Raw genomic sequence first — 18,554 nt, 5'->3', positions numbered from 1 at the left:
TGTCATTAAGGAGGCATTGTTTTTGAAATCTATTTTATATGGTATATCTATTCCCACTCCTTTTTTATTATAACTTGCAATCTTTGTATGTTCCCAACATTGTAACTTCAACTTTTCATGTTTATATGTATTGGAGTATCTCTTGAAGAAAAAATATATGGCTGAATTTTTTTAATGTAGAAATTTTAGTACCATTACTTTGGGATTACTAATATAACTGGACTTGGATTTGTTTCTATTTCTGCCTTCTATATGTTCTATCTTTTAGTGTTTTTGGAAAGATTTTAAAAAATACATAAAATACATACAGCATAAACATGAAGTATAATCAATCACTATTAATGAAAATATGTGCAACATTACCTAAGTCAAGAAATAGAATATTGCCAACACTCTAAAAGCCCCCAGGCTCACCCCCTGGTTCCATGTTTCCTGTTCAATCACAGACCTCTCCCTCAAGGCTACAGAAAACTTGTATCCTGAGTTTTGTGGTAATCATTTCCTTCCTTGCTTTGTTTTACAGTTTTACTACACAAATATGCCTCCCTAAAAAAAAAAAAAAAAAAGTTTCCTTCATCTTTTTTGAACTTTATACAAGTGGAATCAAACCTTGTGTATTATTTTGCATTTAATAATTTTAAAAGGTATTTAATTTAAATATCTGTTTTTACTGAGAGATTGTCCTAAATGTCAGGACTTCAATGGATTCTCCTTTATGTGTTCTTATGTCACCTTATCCTTGCCTATATCGCACACTCTAACTCCCTTTTATTCTTTCTCACTACATGATAGACTCAATACAAGTTAAATACCACCAGGCACATATTCAGCAATCAATAAATACCTGTCAGCTAAATAAATGAAGGAAGTTTTGGTTTGAAATGTTAGAATATTCTACAGAATTATTCATTAACTTTTGAGTCACTCATGGGTTTAGGGAATCACTACATGAATAACCTGCTGGGTTTTTTGACATATCTGCATTCCTTTATTTTTCAACCTGACAAATTTTATTAATCACTAAGGACTCCTCCAATAAACCTTTCCCAATGCTCCCAAACATATTTTGTCCCTCTTCTATCTCCCCAAAGCACTTTGCTCAAAACTGAAAGCATAAGCATGTTACTCTGTGCTTAACACTAAACCGGAAACTGAGGACACAAGCCTGATGGTATTTTCCCTGAAGGGATTTATAAGTGTGCCCTATAGTATACTTGTTATAGTGTATTTTTGTGCATCTTATGGATTTCACCACAATAAAGATTAAGCAGCTTCAGAATTTTGTTTTTCATCTCTGGGGTCCCCTGTTTACTCCATTATATACAGGCCTTCAGCTTGGTACTGGACGAAAGAAACAGACCCCTAGGTGAGTTATTTTCCTCAATGTATGTTTTTGGATTCAATATCAATAAGACTTTAATCTTAGTAACAACCTACTTCTCTAAAATAAACCATTTAAAACTTATATTAACTGTTAAATAAGCCAGAGTGTCACAAAAAATAGGCTTTGTAGGGATGAAATTATGAAGATAACGGATATATAGAATTTCGTTTAGAATTTTAAATGGAAGCAAACAAAAACCTGAGTAGCCTTATGGAGTGATAAAAATGGTTTTAATGGATTTAATTAACTTACTCTATAAGAAATGAAAATTAAGGAATCATTCTTGTCTGAACTGAGCTATTAACATGGTTTTAACTGCAGTCTTTACGGCCAAAAAGTCTTAGAGCAGATGGTAAATTTATAGCCCTTTTGCCCCTATGGAGAAGAAAGAAGGAGAAAATATAGTGCAGGAATTGTATGTGTTTCATGAATAAACTCAGGATGCAAGTGGTTGGAACCATTTCTAAATGGTGTATGAAAGTCAACATTGTTTATTCTAAAGCCATATAAACAACATGTATTTTTATGCTATGATACACTTTTCCATAAATTAAAAAAAAAGAACTTTTTCTCTCAAATAGTAGCAGTGGTTTAACTGGAATAACTGAGAAAAGAATGTGTAACCTTGTTTTCTAATTAATTTTAAATACATAAGCATGAATGCATATATAAGTATTATGTATATAAGCATGAAATTTATTTCCCCAAATTATTATTACACCACATCTAACATAAAAACTATATTTGACCGTATAATATGTGCCAAGATACTTTATAAAAGTCATATATATGTGAATAATTTGATACTTAGACATTTAAAATTTATATATAACTGTATATGTATGCTTTCCATATATTACATAAATACTATATAAATGTACTATACTACATATATACATATAAATGTATATACAATTGCTATCTTATATATGGTTTAAAAAACATGTGTAATGCAATCTATAATATTACCTTGCATGTTTGTGTTTATTTTTGAGACATATAAAGGATAAAATTTTTAAAGATATTGTAAGTAAACCTAAAGTAGATCAAATAACTGTTATTCAATGATTAGAACAAATTCTTATGTGAAATCCCTGATGGTAACTATGAACTTTTTTTCTAGTAACATTGCTGTTCCATGCTTTTGAAGTGTCATGTACCTAAGATTTATCTTAAAAACAAAATATGTCAATAACTTATGTAAATATAACCCTGGGAAATAAAATGTGCTTTGATTTTGTTATGTAACAGAGACAAATGAATACTCTATTAATACTCTAATAAAATACTCTATTCCTTGTATACTTTGTAATTTCAAGTTTAGTGTTTGGTTGACTATCTTAATATCATGTCTTATAAATGAATCCTATGGATATAATAATAGTAGCTATCAGTAATTTAGTACTTACATATATCAACATTTAATGCATTTTTTACTTTATTATACCACGACCACTAAAACAAAACCAAAAAACACTAACATCATAGGGCAATATAATGGTGGGAAAATAGAAATAGAAATGATATTGTATATAGTGCTCAAAATGCAATGCACTAACACAGAAGGTCATGTTAAATTTGTTTTTTCATATTAAAAATTTAAAATAGTATCTGGTGGGTCTGTAAAAAGTATAAGCTAAAGGTGGGGAAAGGAAAGCATGGCTTATTCTGTGTGAAAGGGACATTTTTTTTTATATTTATAAATGGCTGTAGAAGCTACAATTTGGGGGTACTTACTGTTTGCCAGTCATATACTGTCCATCAATCTTTCAATGTCCAACTATGTAATGTATTTTTTAAAATACTCTCTTTTTATTTATTTTCTTTAATTTTAATGTTTATTTTTGAGAGAGAGACAGAGCATGAGCAGTGAGAGGGAGACACAAAATCCGAAGCAGGCTCCAGGCTCCAAGCTATCAACACAAAGCCCGACGTGGGGCCCAAACCCAGGAACTGGGAGATCATGACCCCAGCCAAAGTTGGTCGCCTAACTAACTGAGCCACTCAGGCGCCTCTCAATTACTCTAATGTAGATGAATTTACAAGTGAAGTCATAGAGGTCCAAAGAAAGCAGATAACATGACTAGCACATTTCAGAACAAAGATTCAGGTCTATGTCTATTGACTCTAAACATTATACTTCTAGTTCTAACAAAGTAAGCTGCATGATGTAGAGCTTAGAAATATTCAATTCTGGCAACTTATTTATGAGGAGACCCAGAGAATTTATTTTCTTTTAAAAATGCCTTGAATACTTACTATATTTAAAATATCATATTGAGATAGATTGAAAGGAAGGGAAGAAGATACAGATTTAATATGACAGTGCACACAAAACTGGATACTCTTGATTCTGTTTCTTTTAGTATAATTTGTTCTCCTCCAGTGTTATGTCTACTCTAATTATGGTGAACATGATTATATAATACATTTTTTTGTTACTATAGGAATAGTAAGCCAGACTCAACCAGAGATAAAAAGAGGTTTGACCTTCATTCCACCACGTTTCTTCTTGAATTATTAACACTGGATGCAACAGCTTAGAGATTCTACTCTCTTATTATTTCACCTCCAATATTGGGTTGGATTAAATATGACAAATACCTTTCCAATTTACTAAACACAATGATTTCTTTTTCTGAAGCAACAGGGAGTAATAATGTAGATTTCTAAAGACCATCCCATTTTCCCAGTATCTAAGATTACAGATAATACTGATTTAGAACATTCTTGTGTATGATTCCTATATATCTGTGTATGAGGCATACTGGGTTTCATAGACCTTTATAAGAGTGTTAACTCTTCTCCAAGAGACATGGAAGCCGTTGATGGGTTTTTAGCAGACTTACATTTTAACTCTGGTTGTCATTTGGAGGATGCATGGAAGGAGTGCAGAGGTAAATGACCAGTTAGAAAAATGTTGCAACACTCCAGAGACAATCCAGATTCATCATTATATGGCAGATGAGAAGTGGCTAGTTTGGAGATATTACTTGCAGGTTAGGCCAGTGATATTTCGGTGATGACTAAGCCCTGGTTATGGTGGGTTTTGAGAAATGAGGAGAAACAGAATTTGATGATAGAAATTAGGGAAAACTCTATCAGGCAGTTTTGCTATAAAGAGGAGTGGAAAGAGGTGTCTGGGTGGCTCAGTCAGTTAAGGGTCCCAGTTAGGCTCAGGTCATGATCTCATGATCCATGAGTTCGAGACCCTCATCTGACTCTGTGCTGACAGTTCAGAGGCTGGAGTTTGCTTCAGATTCTGTGTCTTCCTCTCTCTCTCTCTCTCTCTCTCTCTCTCTCTCTCTCTCTCTCTCTCAGAAATAAACAAACATTTAAAAAAGAGGAATAGAAAATTAAGTGGCAAATGGAAGAAAATGTGCGCTCAAGAAAAGATTCTTTTCATATGAGAAGATAAACAGCTGATACGAAAGTGCAGAAAGGGGAAAATGATGTCCCAAAGAAGAGAAGGGAAAATTGCAGAGCAAAATATTTGAATAGGTTAAAATTATATGACCTCATCAAAATGTGGAAGATTGGGCTTTTGCCATGAGCTTTGTTATCTGATTAATATTAAAAAGGCAGAAGGGAGGTTATAAGGCTATGGATGCAGGTGGTAACTTGTAGACTATCATTTTTTACAGGGGGTTTTCTTCAGTGGATAGGAACCAATGTTCTAAACCGACTGAAAATGTGGAAGAGGTACTGGATTTTTTTTTAATTTTTAGTGTTTTTATTTTATTTTTAAGACAGAAAGGGACACAGCATGAGTAGGGATGGGGCAGAGAGAGAGGGAGACACAATATGAAGCAGGCTCCAGGCTCTGTGCTCTGTGCTGTTAGCACAGAGCCCGATGTGGGGCTCAAACTCACAAGCTGTGAGATCATGACCTGAGCCGAAGTCAGATGCTCAACTGACTGAGCCACCCGGGCGCCCCAAGGTATTGGATGTTTGAAGGGAGAGAAGGATTGAAAGTCATCTAGAAGAGAAGAGTGATGTACTGGAGTGATGTGCCATGTTGGATGAATAAAATAAAGGACCCATTTGAGGATAATCATGAATTTCAGGTGACTTATTTTTTTTTTTTTTTTGAGTTACACTTGCTGCACAATTGCCAGAGTAAAGGAAGCTACTTTTGAATTTAATTAGGGAAGTATCATTGCTAAAGAGTAAGAGTGTGAGAGAGTGTCCATGGATGAAAATATAAGCATGTGAAAGACAATCATTGTTGTCTATAAAACTTGGTTTCAAAAGGGGAGTGAAATCGTGATGGTACAAAAGGATGTGGAAAGGTAGAGGGGATGAATGGATTTTAGGTTCCTGCCAAGTGGAGTTAATTGCTGGATACAGAGTTAGAGGCCAGAGTGGTGTGTCTGAAATTGTAGCTACTAGTCATAAAATAATAGTCCAGGATATGACGATGGAAGTGACAGGCTAAGGAGCATTCAGGTCAAGATTGTTGATGGAGAAAAGTTAGGGAAATGAGAAAATAAGACTTAGGTAATAAAAACACATAATTTGAATGGTTATTAAAAATCATCCATTAGGAACACCTGGGTGGCTCAGTCGGTTAAGCATCCAATTCCTGGTTTCGCTTAGGTCATGATCTCATGGATCATAAGTTCGAGCCCCAAATTGGGCTCTGTGCTGGTGGCATGGAGTCTGCTTGATATTTCTCTCTTCCCCTCTTTTGTCCTCCCCCCACTCAAAATAAATAAATAAAAACTTCAAACTAAACTAAACTAAAATAAAATAACCCATGAAACATGAAAGTTGACATCAAGATAGAAGCTGAAACATTCAAAAAATGAAGGGCGGTGAGAAGTCCCAGAGTGGATATTCAACTGCACAAAGCCTTGGTTCTCTGCATGTTTAATGTCTTATAATTCTAAGCTAGAAGTTTTGGGATGAATGATTTTTATATGCCAATATATGCCTTAACTGTATTTTCTAGATTTTATTCTAAATGGTTTATTAATTTGCTTCCTACAATTAAGATTTTAATCAATGGGAACTCAGTATTTGTGTGTGATCTGATGGAGGAATTTAATTTAATTATTCAATACACATAGTTAATTGTGTTAGAAATATATATTTAAGAGTCTTTCTTTTTCCTTTGCCATCTTCATGGAAACACGGAGGTGGAAATTTATCAACAACAAAATTATTAGTGTGAATTTTTATTGTTTTAATCTCTAGCATTGATTTAGCTATATCCCTTTTTTAATCCTTTTAATTATTCATTGGTATCTTAATTTTTCTTAGTCAATTAAACCACAGGTTTACCTATTTTCAAAAAGCCACTCTCACTTTCGTTGATACTCTTTCTTGCGTAGTTCTCATCTATATCATTAACTCCTTCCTTTTGCACAAACATTTAAACTACATTTTTCTCTATGTTAATTATGTTTTAATTTTTTAAAAAATTTATTTGTTTAGTTATGAGTTATTTAGAATTATGTTTTAAATTTTCTAAATATTGGACTTATATTTTCCCTTCTATTGCTTTTTTAAAACCTAACTGTACTGTAGTCAAAGATTGAAGTGTGCATGATACAGATTCTTTACAATCTGGCAAAACTGGATTCTTGGTCCAGTATGCAGTCAAGTCTTGTAAAAGTTCTGTGTGTATTCAAAAATAATGAGTTCTCTTAGATGTCAGGAAAGGATTGCATATGTCAGTTAGTTACATGTGTTAACTATGTTGTTCAAGTCTACTAAAAGGAAATCCCAGCTTTGTCTGTGTTTCTTGATTGGTTATATCTTTGATATTATAAATAAAACCTGATACTAAGGAGCATCTAATTCATGTAAGTCTGATTTGATAATTTAGTTCTTTATTAATTTTGTTACCTAGATTGGCTTTCAACCTACAAATCATAAAAATTTTGTCCTTTCTCTCAAGAAAAAGAATAAAATATAAAAGCATGATGCCAAGATGCCAGTATGATTGCCAATCATCCTTGATATGAAAATAAAAAATGTTGAGGTAGATTATGGGCATAAATTTAATCAATAGAATATGGAAGAATTATATTTAGACTGACCTGGAGAAACTGCTTAGACCAGGCAGTGCAAGCAAAAGGGAAGACAGTGAACAATTCTGTTCTCTACTGTGCTAGCAGTCCTGATGAAAACCATCACATTAACTAAAGAGGAGATGGTGACCATAACACTGGTTTTTCTTGTCACTGGAAGAGCTTTATGTGCTTCTGTTGTACCTGGAAAAATATTGTGTTCACTTTCAAAATAACCCTATTAAAGCCACTGGTTATAATAAAAGCTATACAGGTAGTTAGAGACAAAGAAGAACTACTGAATCATAATGGTATTTTGTTATAGAGTTGGGACATAAGAAAGAAAGACCCACAGTAGCCTAGTGAGTCATTATTAGTGCGGATGTTTAGAATTGGCAATCAAGATGGCACATTACTAATTCCGGATACTACTAAATGAAAGAGACTATTTGGGTAGATTACCAATCAAGATGTGGCAACAACCTTTTGTGAGCAGACTCATTGAGATAGTATGACAGTGGCTCAACTGCAATGAATTAAGCGGGGTTCGAAAACCATCTCTGAAGGGGTAATTGTTTCATCCCCATCCCTACACCATACACATAACACTCTCTTACAAAGTGCAAAGTTGTTACATGTGCTAAAGACCCTTGATGGCTTTCATGAGAAGCAAAAGTACCCACCCACTTCAACACCATTGTCAAAAACGATAACAGGGCAGTGATGGTGGCAGACTGGGGCCTCATTAAATGTGTATGCCTTATGGAAAGACTGTGCTTATGAAGCCAAGAATATATGCAAGAGGAAGTGACTTTACTGCTTCTTTATTTATGTGCATAGGGCTGCATGATGGAAAGAAAGACTGATGCCATACAAAAGAAAGAAGTCAGGAAAGGGAGCAATAAAATGACAGAGAACAAAATTATAACCAGCCCATCTGGTGAAGTTGGCTTAGATGATTATTTAGTTGGTTTCTGAATAACAGGGACAAAAATGGAAATGATGGGATTTTCACTATGAAGTACATAATTTCTGAGCTCCACTCTTAGCTCTTAAAGTGCCATGGTAAATTTGTTCTATTTACTTTAGTCTGGAGGAATTCAAATCCAATGACAAGGATCCTGATCTAGAGAAATCACATTTTTAAGAAAACTCAATAAAGAAGCAAGCAACAACAAAACAAGTTTGAGGTTGACATGAGATTGCTCAACAACCATGGGGGAAGCGAGTTTTCAGGCTATGTACAAGGATAGATTGGCCTGAACCTACAAGGAAAAATTTCTTAGGATTTTTAAAACTGGGAGCTCAGCTCCTATGTGAGATAGGAGGAGTAACTTAAAAGGTCTTAATATGAAACCAGGTCAGTGTGGAGATGCAGGGATGGAAGAAACCAAGGTGGGAATTAAGTTAGGAATTGGAATATTTCCAATGATGCCACTGCCTTTAACTAAGTAAATAATACAGATATTATGTATGAATGGAGTATGTTTCCTTTACTCTTTTTATTAAGCATGTTAACCAAAACTCTTTTCACTCACTTTCAATTTACCATGCTAAATGTGAAAGTTAAAACTGCTTAATCTCTCTTTGGTAGTAAATATTAAAGCAATTCAGAATTCCAGGAGGGCAACAAGAAACAAGAGATCCTTGCTCTGATTAAAGAAATGGTTGAGACCAGCAATTTAATTATCATGAGCTCTCTTTGGCCAGTGTGTAAGGCGACCATTCCTGGAACTTAACATTGACTACCCAGGACTAAATAAGTTGGTTTCTCCAACTGTTTCAGTTGTACCTATATGCTAAAGACTTACAGGATGGGCCACAAGCCAAAGTGACCTGGAATAGCTTTATAGATTTGATTAACATTTATAGAGAGGACAGTGGAAAAGTCTATTATATGAGGTCCTTATTATCTACATTCTTATTGATATTAGAAATATCAGAACTTATACAAACTGGGATCTTTGGTAGAAATCAGTAGGTCTTCTAGGTGAAAATGTTTCTGTGTTTTGAACTGGAAATCTGGATGTTTATTATAGTCTACTTAAAAGACAATTTCTTGCTTATTACTACTGTACTTTGATCCAAACCATCCCTGATGGACATCAGATGATTTTTAGGCTAAGGAATCTAATCCTGCCTTAAGTGGTATCAGAGAGAATTTCAAATAGGAAGAGGGCCTCATAACAATGGATCAAAAGGTTGAATCATGAAATGGAAGTCATATATTCAGGAACACTATTTAGAGAGGTTCACAAAGCATTTGTGTTATTTGTCCATAGTGTCAAGAATAGAGAGGTCTTATAAGATCTCCCTGCACTGATAGCTGTGTGGCCTAAATCACTGATCTCTCCCAGCCACACTAAAGCAGGCAATCTGGTCTATTGGTGGGATTTCCTGTATTGAAGGTTGCATTGTTATTTGGAAACCAGCAAGAATATGCTCTTAGTACAGTTAATTCTTGATGGAAATAGGCAAGGCAGGAGATGAAAGCTGTATATATAACAGTGGGATTGGAGCTCTCACCCTCTGAGATATTTGAATACTCACATTCTTAATCTGTAGCCCATAGCTTTGTTATGTAGTCAAATAAATTGATTCTATAGGCTTGGACATTAAAAAGAAAAATGCCGTTGAATTGATCACTCTGTTATGGTAAAAACACCCAGTTATGGTGAAAAAGCAAGAACCAAAAACAAACCCAACACTGTATGGAACATTCAGTTATGGAAATATTGGGGGGAATTTAGAGAAAGAATTAATGTTTATTATGTAGATGCCCATGAAAAGGGAAAAACAGGTAGGAGAAAGAGAAGGAAGGAGAGGGAAAGAAGGAGAGAAGTCACGGCCTCCAGGTGTCAGCTTAGATAGGGACTGACATCTTATGGTAGACATTTCTGTCTATAATCAGTTTCCTGAGTTCATAAAATAAGCAGGCATATAAGTGTTCAGGTCATGCATCAAAGAGCTATGAAGGAGCATATTCCTCTTGCACTGATGAAATGACAAATTTGACAAGGAACTGTACCCAGTGACAACAAGAAATAAATGCTATGAAAGTGGTGGTGGGGAAAAATTCTCTAGGGACAAATGCTGGCGTCGACCTGGTAGGTGAATTAATTTGACCTCCTATAGTCTTGGGACCATAAGCATGATTTGAGTCTTATCCTACTGTAGGGTCACTTACTCAGTAACAGAAATAATCTATACTTAAAGTTTTGGCATTCTCTAGCCTTAGGCCTACCTCAAAATATGCATTTCACTGCCACGATGCACAGAAATTAGCGAGGAAAAAAAGCATTACCTACTAATGCCATAGTCCTTATCACCCTCAGAGCAATGGTCTCATTTCAAATTGAAGTAGGCAAGCAAGAAAATTGTTACTCAAAGTAAGTGTTAAAAGGTTTTAAGGCTAAACAAGTACACTATAAATGAATACAAGAGTAACTAAGGCAGAAAACTGGCTAGTAAACTTCTAAAATTGGAAAGTGGAGGTCAGGGTTTGGAAGAATGCACATTACAACTGCTGTGTACATCCTTCCCACCTCAAATATTGTTTTCATTTTGCCTGATCCAATGGTCCCCAGGCCAGGGTTTAAAATTACTTTAATTCAAGGAAGGTTGTATATAGGACTCAGTGCTAAGCAAATGAAACATATTAATTCATGAACTACTTTTGAAGGAAAAGATATTTAGCTCTATTTTAGAAATGCTATTGAGGGTATCAGTGGTTGGTTTAAGATACAGATTATTTGCATTACAAAATCATTCCATGAATCCCACATTATTGTTTTTAAAGAAGTAAGGAAAATATTCTCTCCTCAGAGAACAATAATATTAATATAAACCATTTTATTATGTTCTACGTTTTAGCAAGGGTAGCAATTTTTAAGAAGTAGTTTAAGGGTGTCTGGGTGGCTCAGTCCCTTAGTTGACTGACCCTTGATTTCGGCTCAGGTCATAGTCTCACGTGAGTTGGTGAGTTCAAGCCAGCCCCACGTCAGACTCCTCACTGACAGTGCAAAGCCTGACTGGGATTCTCTCTCTCCCTCTGTCTCTGCCCCTCCCCACTCATGCTCCCTCTCTCTCTCAAAATAAATTAATTAATTTAAAAAAAAAAAACTAAAGAAGGGGTACTTGGGTGGCTCAGTTGGTTAAGCCACCCACTTTGACTCAGGTCATGATCTCAGGTTTGTGAGTTTAAACCCCACTGTGCTGACAGCTCAAGAGTCTGGAGCCTGCTTTGAGTTCTGTGTTTCCCTCTCTCTCTGCCCCTCCCCCTGTGCCCACTCTGTCTCTCTCTCTCTCAAAAATAAATAAACATTTAAAATATCTAAAGAAGTAGCTCAGTGTGGCACCTGGTGACTCAATCGGTTGAGCATCCAACTTTGAATTTGGCTCAAATCATGATCCAAAGGTCATGGGATCAAGCCCCTTGTTGGGCCCCACTTGGGATTCTCTCTCCCTCTGAGAAAAAAAAAAAAAAAACGAAAGAAAGAAAGAAAGAAAGAAAGAAAGAAAGAAAGAAAGAAAGAAAGAAGCAAGTGGTTCAAATTTGTTTTTTGTTTCAAAAAATAAAAGCACATAAACTTCTTGAATAATTCTGTAAAACACATGATGACCTTGGAGAGTGCGTGTGCACGTGTGTACATGAGTGTGGAGAGGTATATTTCAACATGTATTTATTGTGCACTCTTTGTGCCAAACACTGTGGCATTTTCTCAGAGACCTCAGATACAAAGCAGATAAACCTATAATCTCATGGGAGAAAATATATATTAAAAAAAAATTATAGGGAAATTCCTGGGTGCTTTGGGAGCACTTATGCAATTTTAGGCATAGTCATGGTCAAATACACTAGGTGTGTGGTAGAATCCATTTAAAAAAAGTGGACTTTCTTCCTTCTGAATACCTTGAAGTAAGCATAACTATTGCTTCGATGAGATGGAAGTAAAAGTCAGTTCTTTTTTATTTTGTACCAACATAATGCTCATCTCTCAGTTATCTATACTAATGGGAAGGTGCAGTAGCGTGGAACATCCAGAATGCCTGATAATCATAAAGTCATGAATGCCTGCAAACAATTTATATGCTATATATTTTAGTAGCTTCACCTTCCTGGGTAATATTTTGCTTCAGTGCACATTAAAATTAGTTTGCATTCTCTGTGTACACACTATCTAGATGATAAGAAAGATGTCCAGGAAATATGTGGTATGGTTAGCAATAGCCCTTTCAATAGATAAGACACAGAGCCGACAATTTTTATGTGCTTAACACACAGTTGGTGGTACATGAATCTGTTGATATGATTGCAGGGCTAGCAAGAGTGTTATAACTATTAGTATGGTCTATATTTTATCTTCCCCTAACCACACTTAACAGAATCTAAAGCAACTTACATCTGAATGCATATTGTAAAATTTTATATTTATTGCCACACAGAAACAAAACTATCTACAGAGAGATGAACAGATTACTGAATTATCTGGGAACTGATTTTTCTCTAAGTTTTCTGGGAGCTTAGAAAGTAACTTTAAATTTTGGCTAATACAATGTACTATTTATATTTCTGAAGTTAAAACTAATGGCTATTCATATTAGAAAATTTTAAAATCCTAATTTTAAAAATTAAATACAAAAATTAACAGTAACTTCACCAACCAGAGGACAGTGCTATTAATATCTCATATACTTTCTTCGAGTCTTAAACAACTATTTTATAATAAATTTGGTCATACTGACATTATGTTTTTCTAATCTATTTTCACTTTTTATTTTCTTATATATCCTAGTCTTTAAAAGTATGATTTTTATCATATTATTTATAAATACAGTTAAATACCTCATTTAATGAGGTCTTATCACCGGGTATTAAGGTTCCTTTCAAAAGTTCTAAGGGCAAGAGTATATTGTGTAGTGAATACAAGTTTGGGCTTTAGAATAAAAATGCCTGGATTTAAATTCTATTTGTATATTTTGTTTGCGTGTTATTTATTAATAATTTGGTTCCTAGTCTCACTTTTTCTAGGTAAATTGTTACAAAGTTAATAGGATTTATTCCTTTATTATTCAGGGATTATCTTGTTATTTCATTATTTGTATTTAGTTCAGTTAATTTTTCTCCTTTTGAATTGGGGAGAATTTTTTGGAGCAAAGTTAGTAGAAGTGATAAACTACTGACTTACATTGTCTATTTCTTTTTTACATTACAGATCAGTTTGAGATAGGTATTATCAGTATCTTAGAATTGATTATTATTATTCAGTTTGCTTGGGATTATTTTTCAAAATTAAAATATGTTTTGAATGCCATAAAATGAGTTTTTGGTAATAAATTAATATAATCTAGTAGTTTTATCCTTTGATATATTTATTTTACAAAGTCATTCATTTAGTAAATATTTGTTGTGAACTCATTATGGTTAAAGGCAATAATATATGTGTGATAAGAATATAACAGTGGGGAAAAAAAGATGAAAAATCCCGGCCCTCATGTTGCTTATATTCTAGGGGAGTGATACTACCAATAAGTAAGTCAAATGATAGTTGATCATCTGGTACTAAATGCTGTGCAGAAAAAGAAAAGAGCGGAAAGAAATGGAAATTACCAGAAGTGGTATGTGCTTCCTTGTTTTAAACAGAATGTACGGAGAGAATATGACTGAGAAAGAAATATTTGCATGTAGAGGTGATAGAATGAGCCATACAATAACTGGGAAAGATGTCTCTCAAGCAGAGAAAGCACAAAAGGAAGCAATGTGTACTGGTTCATTCTGAGAACAGTAAAGAGGCCCCTGAGTTAGAATAGGGGAGTGAAAGATGAAGTCAAAAGAAGTAATTAAAATGGGGCGGGGGGAGGGGGAGATTATCAGGTACAGCCCATTAAGAAGCTGTATAGATTCGGGGGCACCTGGGTGGTGCAGTGAAGCGTCTGACTTCAGCTCAGGTCATGATCACGTCCTCTGTGAGTTGAGCCCTGTACCAGGCTCTGTGCTGACTGCTCAGAGCCTGGAGCCTGCTTCTGATTCTGTGCCTCCTTCTCTTTCTGCACCTCCCCTGCTCACATTCTGTCTCTCTCTCTCTCTTAAAAAATAAATAAACATTAAAAAAATTAAAATAAAGAAGAAGCTGTATAGATTCAAAATCATTGATACGAATTTGATTAAACAAGGGCCTTATTTGCATTATATTTTTAAAAGATTGCTGGAAAGAGATGAAAGGGAAGCAAAGGCAAAGCCATTGCAATAATCCAAGTAAGAAACAAAGTCTTGGCAGAGATGGTGGAGGTAGAGATGTTGAGAAGTGTTAGGATAGAAATACATTCTGTAAATAAAACTGACAGAATTTGCCAAGAGATTGTACTTGGTGTTGCATGAAAGAAAGAAAAAAAAAAGAGGAAGTCAAAGAAAACTAAGTTTTTGGCATGAGCAACTAGATAGGATACAGTTGGCAGTTACTCTAATGGAAGAAAGGAGGGTGAAAAAGCAAGTTTGTCACAGGTGGGGATCAGTTCAGTTGTGGACAAATAAGTTTGAGACGCTTCTCATCCAAATGGAGATGCATTGTGGTCAGCTAGACACAGCTCAAGGAAGAGGTCTGAGCAGATTTAAATGTGAGAGTAATTTCCATATATACAGTGTTCAAATTGAAGACATCATCACAGTAACAGTGTAGGTATACAGGAGTTATGAATGTTTAAAGAATCTTATAGTATGTAAGGCCGATCTGGCTGTGACATCTGTCACCTAATGGATTGCCAGGTTTGATTTGGATGTTCTGTTTGGCTAGGCGGGTGTCCCCTTCCTCCCTCACCACTCCACATGCTTCTCTCCCAAAGTTGCACACTCAATGGAAGAGGAGGACTGTGGTTTGATCAAAGATATACAAGAAGCTTGTTGCCCTGCTCGAAAGTCCAAACAAGCTCTGAAGGTCCATTTGTAGGAAAAGGTAGGATAGTCAAGTTTCTAAGACTCCGGAGACAATCAAATGAGGTGCTACATGTGGCAGTCTGCCTTTATTAAAAAAAAAAAAAAAAAGCCTCCTGTAGGGAGAAGAGTGTTTCCTAGAAGGCAAGTAAAGACAGTGTTTCACTGAACAGGGATAAATTGATTGTTGCAATTGTAGCAGATAACACAAATATAAATAGGATTGAGAAATGATCATTGGATTTAACAACATGGAAGTTGTTTGTGACCATTCTCTCTCTCTCTCTCTCTCTCTCTCTCTCTCTCTCTCTCTCTCTCACCCCCACCTCTTTCTCTCTCATTCAACTCCCAACCATCCCCCCCCCCTTCCCTCGCTGAAAGGAGGAAAGGAATTAGACACAAGAGGGTTTTTGTCAATAGAAGCAGAACAATGGAGTGGGACCAGGAAGACTGTAGAGAGGTAAAGAGTATTAGTGTTTTTATGATGGGAAAAATTAAAGCCATTTGTCATGCTGTTGTGCATGATCCTTGTATCATTCTCACAAAGAGAAAAACAATGACACAGAGCAGAGACAGTGAATTTTATGAAGCAATGGTCATGAGCAAGTGGGAGAGATGGAATCTGGAGCACAAATGAAATGTCCTTCCTTTGATCAAAATATAAACAGTTCAAACCAGAGGATAGGAAGTATTTAGGGGCCCAGATCACAGTGTCTGGGGGATGTTGGAAGCAGGTGGAAAAATTCTCTTTAAACTGCCTACATTTTCTGTGAAGAATGAGAACAGATGAGAAATGATGTCAGATTCTAAGGAAGAACAGAAATTATAAAATAATAGCACAGAAGATTGAGAGAGTAAATTGGGAAATGCAGTAGGATTTACCAGTAATGGTAAGAATATATTTGAGGCTATTGGTCATGGATTTGATCTGATTTAATGTGGATTTCCTCCAGAAGAAGTAGATTCAATCAGGTTTGGGATTTTTAAGTAAGAGAGGAGCAAGAGAGCTGAAGGCAAAAGCAAGTGAAGGCTTCTAACAATGGACTGCGTTCTTAACTAATTAAGTAAAATGTAAGGATATAAGTGAGTTGTAGTAAAACCAGAGACTGTAGATTCTGTTTACTTCAATGATTAGTTGGAGTCACTGCACTATAACTAGAAGAACACAGCTGGAAATTGAGGAATTTGTCGTCAGAAAATGAGCTGCTTTATATTAATACTGTGGAAAGTGTGCAGTTGTTGACAAAGCATGAGTCACTCAGGTGGAAGCAAACCTGGTCTATTTAAGCAAACTTGAAGATACAGAGACATAGGAACTTGCAGCATTATGGGATGCATTGGGGAAGGAAGCATCAAGAAATCAAAAAAAGTCAGGAATCACAGGCAATTCTCACCAATATTCTCAGTCATCTGCTGTACAAAAGTGGGTATTTTTCAGGAAAATAGCTGGGAGCCACTGGCAAAACCTTACCTCCTACAAAATCCACCCATCTGTCTGCTGCAGACATAGAAGCTATGATTGCTTCTGCTTCTCTTCCACATTCAGATTCTCACACAATTTTCCCAACTTGGCAGAATGTAGTTCTTAAGCTTCCAGATCCAGCAACAGATAAGAAAGCATGAAGAATAAATGGTGCTAAGTTGCCGATAGAAAAATAGGTACAGTTTACCCCTTTGGCAATGTTTACATCATACCCTTGAACCCATATTTAAATTTAAACAACCACACCAGCAACAGCCTACGTGGTGCACGTGGAGTGGAGATATGTTACTCAGATCCCCTTCACCCCAAAGTCAAACTTTGTTGCCCTGGGTGCTGGGAGTGTTGCAAGGCCTTCAAGGGATTGCCTCTGTGGCAGAGAGTTGCCTCACTCAATATCTTGTCCATCCAGGGATGGTGCACACCCAGGGATTTGTCACAGAGATAGAAAGTCCAGGCAATCGTGAGCCAACCTGTACTGATCCTGATAGGTCATTCAGATCCAGAATTCCCATTGGGAGCTGACCTCTGACCATTGCAGCTCAACTTTTCCCTCTGACCCATCTTGTTTCTTCCCTTTCTCTTCCATAGATGTTGATCCAAAAAATCTTTCCTAATAAATATCCAGAATACTACACTCTATGATACTAAACTAAATCCAAACTACAGCATCACACTTCCACATAGTGTGATACTACTGTGTTTGTTACAACAAATCCCTTCACATAGAACAAAATGAAGAAAAGCACTTCCATTTGTAATTATATCCACCTGAGTTATGACCATTCTTTAGGCACAATTTTTTTAATATTGTATAATTTAAGACTTAATTGTATGATTGTTCACAAGCAACATCTTTGATAGGAAACAGTTATAGTAGGAGGAGAGGAAAATAGTCAATTGTGTACAAGTCAGTTTGTTATTTACAAATGAAATAACACAGGTAAATATACATAACTACTACAGTATTTGTTTCTGCAACTGGCCACTAGGCTACTGTTGAATTTGATAACTTCCACCATTCATTCAATCGTTCTTTTGCCATGGACACCACAGTTCATTATGTTTTTAAATCATACCGCACATTCATGAAACTTCTGACACATTCCTGGATGTGTTGGGTTGCTATAGACTGTGATTAATAATGAACACTTGCTATGAAGTAATACTCTTGGTTGAAAACCCTGTATACCCATATGGTATAAGGGACTATCTGAATAGTCATCTCAGCCTGTTCAGTAACCTAATCTTCTTTTTGGTCTATTTGTTCAGAGGAATGAGAAGCATAAAACATCCATACAAAAGCTTAACTTGCCCTCAAATGGAACCATTATGTCCCCAAAGGGAATTATCTTTCCCTTGTCACTCAAGGATGATAAACTAGTAGAAAGCAAAACTGCAAAATTGGAACACAAAATTTTGTGACATATTAGTGTAATTGTGAGGGAGCTACTGCTATTCTATCTAGGTCCATAGCTATGGGAGAAGCAACATCCTCTAAGAGTCAGGTCAGAGAATAGAACACATCTCATAAGATATAATTCAGTCTGTTTTTGCTCACAACAATCCTTACAGCAAATGGTTGTGTCGTTGCCTTTTTTGTTTTGCTCACATCAACCAATTCTCCAGTTGTCCAGACACCAACTGGGTGTCCAACAAATTCCATTTAATTCTGGCATTAACTACCCAGAGTTAGTGCAGACCCTACAGGTAAAAGGCTCAGTCTCCAAAGACTGGCTCCCACTT

The sequence above is a fragment of the Felis catus genome, chromosome F1 (genome assembly GCF_018350175.1).
Source record: "Felis catus isolate Fca126 chromosome F1, F.catus_Fca126_mat1.0, whole genome shotgun sequence".
Classification (NCBI taxonomy): domain Eukaryota; kingdom Metazoa; phylum Chordata; class Mammalia; order Carnivora; family Felidae; genus Felis; species Felis catus.
The sequence above is the reverse complement of the archived record's forward strand: the minus strand, read 5'-3'. Positions refer to the sequence as shown.